Raw genomic sequence first — 4797 nt, 5'->3', positions numbered from 1 at the left:
CGGTGTATAAGTTGTTCGCCCAATGCATCTTTTGTAAGTATAAAGAAAATTAAGGCTTAACTGGGGGGCTAACACGAAATTCGAAAATCGTAGTTAGTATCGTACCGTCCCTCTCATTATATAACATAAGCGTCAGCGGCGGGACGGCAAGATACGCAGTTCGAATTTTGCACTTCGTAGTAGGTACTTATAGGGCCTAGAGCCCTAGAACTACATATACTTAACCAACTCTTTGGTTCAGTTGTATGTAGGTACTCAAGCAAACATAATTTCTTCACACTTCACAAAATCACTTTGAAAGAAAAAAAGAAATTTCCAACAAACATGATTAGGTACTTACAAAGATTAGAGATGCAGCGTACCTACTCGAAAACACACTTACCTACTGCTAAACTTAACATACAACCAACTATTAGACATAATATTTAGACCATTTATGTCCGCTAAACGGATTTTTCTATGGAAGCGAGCGTCAAGAATTAACATCTCATCATACGTCATTAAGATCAAATAAGCTAGTTCCTGGATATCCTTTCGTGATTGGGTCCTCAATATCAAGTGTTTTGCGTTTTTCGTCATTACCTATGTACCATACCATCAGTGTGGCGTTTTCACAAAACATTCGTTTACTATTTGAAGACGTACCTAAGTAAATCGAGCATTCGGTCGTCGATACTTAGCCGCCACATGTCCACGGTGCGGCGTCGTCACCAGAAATACTGTTAAAGAGATGACGTTTAGAGTTAACTTTTATGATAAATGATAAATGAACTATAAATAATTACTTTACTCACCCGCGACCTTAAGATCTGAGCTACTAGCTCTGAGGATGAACTCTGGTTGAGTTCGAAACGCGTCAGTGCAGTGTGGTGGCGGTGGTGATAGTTGAGCGTGTGTATTTGTATGTGTTCTTACGGTATGGAGGTTGAGCTGCTGCATGACGGTACACACTTAAAATGAATACCATTGTACCTACTGTACACACGTCGGAACTTGAGGCCGTATTTGCCTAACGTTTCTGACGTTCGCGATCGCAATCAAATGACAGTTTTTGTATGCGAAATCTGTCATTTGATTGCGATCGCGAGCGTCGGAAACGTTAGGGAATACGGCATCTGGTTAGTTTTCATGTGCTGTAAAAGATTGTCATCTTTTCCCGAGTCAAGCAAGATCTTGAGCGTGTACAGTCAACTAACTTCAAAAGAGACCGACGCGGTCGAAGTTACAAAAATATGTACACAAGACAAGACTTTATTAACTTGACATTATGGTCGTGTATACATAATTTTGTTAGTTTAACCGTGCCTATCTTTGTAGTTGACTGTACCGCAAAGTCTGTGAAAGGCTCGCAGTTGTAAAAATACGTGACCAAAAACACAATTGATCGCGTAGACAACAAAACCAAATGATCATTACCCCACACGTTTTTGCAGTGTACCTATTCACAGTGTAAGTAGTCTTATTTTCGAACGTAATTTTGGGATCGAGCGTTTAACATTGTTCGGAAATGAAAGTCGATCGAGATTTTTTGAAAATTAATGGATTTAAAATGCCTACCTACTCTGTTTATTAAACCAAGGTACTAAAGTGACAGTATGAAATGTCAAATGTAAAAATAATGAGACCAGCAAAGTACGATTAGTGCTACTCTGTGATTTGATTTCGGTTTTCGACAATTGCAAGTAATCGATAAAACATAAAATTTTATATCTGGAAACAAAAATAAAATTTCATTTCCATAAGCATTGAGCTTCTAGGCAGGCCTTGCTTAGAATCAAAAGGAAACTTAAACATCAACATCTACAAAAAGTCGAAATATCTCCTAAGGGGGCAATTTTTATTACATAGACCTATTTTACCTTTTTTAGAATGTCCTAAAAGCCCTACGTGTGTTGTATGTCACAGATCCGTTCATATCTTAACTAACATTTTATACGTTTATTATATATGTATCACATAGGTACCTAACCTACCGAAACTTTTCGATGATTACCGGTTGTGGTACATTAACTTTTTATGTATGAGATGTAAGAAAAGAAGTAACACATGAAACGTCATTTTAGCTTTGAGTAGTCGGTTCCATTTTTTTATTTTTTTGGAGTCGGTTTTACTTTTTTGTTGAAAATTTTCTTTATTTCTCACTTTTTAGTGACTTATAGCCAAAGTACATCTCACAACGATTCCATTAAGCCCAAACACGGCTTAGTTACGTTATTTTATAACAGAGTTCCGTTGCCTACCTTCCGGCTTCAGCATCAGATCAGTTCGAAAGAATCATTAACTTAAAGCTTCTTCTTAGTCGCTTATCTAGGTTTAGTAATCATGATCGTTTATAGACGCGCGAGCATTACTTAGCTTTGACGAGTTCCATTGGCCATTTACGGTCTTCTTCATCAGGTCCAGTTTACTAAGTGATACTTTCTGAATGTAAATGCTTGTCTTAATGTTAAAAATGCCAAAATCGCCATAGTTGTGCCTATAAATTTTGAGGTTTGCCTTCGATTTCCCTAGGATCCCATCATCAGATCTTGACTTGGTGACAATGGGACCACCTCAGAAGAGAATAGAGTTTAATTGATGAATTTTAAATGTCTTAACCTACGGCCAGGCTATGCTCTTCATATTGTGCTCCTCACTGTCCATCGCCCTTCCACGTTCTCCTCAGGGAAGCCTCAGGGACTACGCTAGACGGCGCGGGGGTGCACTTTGCGGGCGCACGCTTGCGGCACGCGGGTGCGGGTGCACTGGTGCAGTGCCCTTAGTGTAAGTTTTCGGTTACAAGATACGTCTCTATTGCGTTCGCATTAAAATCTCAATTTTTATGGAAACACGAACATCGCAAACGTTCCGCTAGAGGCGCTGTTCGTGTTTCCATATAAATTGAGATTCTAACGCGAACGCGATCGAGATGTATTTTGTAATCGAAAACTTACACTTAGGGCACAGCAGGGCTACTACGAAACTCGAAACTCGAAGTTCGTGTCGTGCGGTCCCTCTGACACTTATATTATTTACTTAATACGAGAGCGAAAGGAACCGTACGACACGAACTTCGAGTTGCGAGTTTCGTAGTAGCCCTGTAGGTGTGTACAAAATATCCGCCGCACGCGACGCGTCGCAGTGAGCGCTGCTCATGCTTATACTATTTTTTAATAGGCGTCCACCCGCTCCGTGCAAACCGCGTCAGCTAGCGTAGGTAGACCCTAAGGGGCCAGTACAGACTATCCCGTACATTTCAATCGCAGCCAGCGTTGAATGAAAAATTTATGGGCATTCGGCAGTTAAAGTAGAACCCTGTGTCAGCATTTGCCGCACTTATCAAAAAAAAGGTTGATAAAGGCAGCAGAGGCTCCCTGTGACAGGATTCTACCGAGTGTTACGTCACGTAAGTACGTACCTGTCAAGGTATAGCGCCTACAAAGGGCTACAATTAATGTCCACTTACTTGTACTTTTACTTATTCTGTGGTCCATAACTTACACTGGAAAAGACTGAAAGATCACTTGTAAAACTTTGATCAATAAAAAAATAGTAACAAATAAACATTATTTTTACTGCCTACCTACCCTTCGTCACAATACAGTATTACTTGTATTGTGCCTACGTCTTTATTGCCTACCCACCTACTCAATTTAATGAGAGCTATCGCGTATTAATTCGCCACTAGAGGCGCTAGTGTAGCGTGAGGTCTCCGAAATGTCAAATCTCATAGTTTTTGGTGAGCTACGCGGGTTTATTTATAATTAGAATAATTTGTGAATATTTGCTGCAATATCTGAAATTAATTATGGCAAATATGCATTCCGCGGCAATGAATGTCTGTGTTTTTGAGAAAGTTTTGTTCTTTCGGAAACCTTTGTCCTCCCTTTTTTCGAACAAAACGGGGGACTATGCAACACTGTTGCGGCATTGCTCGATATTTTTATGGTACGGTTTGAAGGTGTATTAAATATGATTTTAATCTAAACTTTGTTTTCACGCCCGTAATAACAGACTTTGAAAGTCATACTTAAAAACCTCACGCAACAGTGCGCCATCTAGTGAGACAAAAAACGATAGCCCTCATTGAATCGAACCCTTCGGACTAGGTAGTCTTATTTCAACAACAACACACGAAGTGTCGTTCGAAGTTTATTTGAAATGCAGAAACTATGGGTAGAGGTAGAATATGGGTAGAATAGAAACCTCTGTTGACTTTTTGCTGCGCGTTCTACTTAGAAATTGGTTGACAAATATTAGCAGCTGTCCAGTAACCATCCAGTACAATGCAAGCGCGCTTAGGGTTAACAAAATATTTTTTTATTGTACCATTTTGTCGGCATAATTTACATATTCGTGCAAAATTACAGCTTTCTAGCATTGATAGTCACTGAGCAAAGTCGCGGACGGACAGACAGACAGACATTGCGAAACTACAAGGGTTCCGTTTTTGCCATTTTGGCTACGGAACCCTAAAAAGTAATTCTGAAAAATAAGAACAATATACATATATACGAGGTAAGGTCAACGATAAAATAATGTTATCGTGAAAACAAGCCTCCGGTGCTAACTGTTAACACATTTTTATAGCATATTTATTCGTAGTATAGCAGCTTACCCTATCGACCTATATTTTTAACAGCTGATATCAAGCACCCCACGCTTTTTAGGGTTCTGTAGCCAAAATGGCAAAAACGGAAACCTTATAGTTTCGCCATGTGTGTCTATCTGTCTGTCTGTCTGTCCGTCCGCGGCTTTGCTCAGGACTATCGATGCTAGAAAGTTGTAATTTTGCACGAATATATATGTAAACTATGC

Source organism: Choristoneura fumiferana, chromosome 24, assembly GCF_025370935.1.
Source record: "Choristoneura fumiferana chromosome 24, NRCan_CFum_1, whole genome shotgun sequence".
NCBI lineage: Eukaryota > Metazoa > Arthropoda > Insecta > Lepidoptera > Tortricidae > Choristoneura > Choristoneura fumiferana.
The sequence above is the reverse complement of the archived record's forward strand: the minus strand, read 5'-3'. Positions refer to the sequence as shown.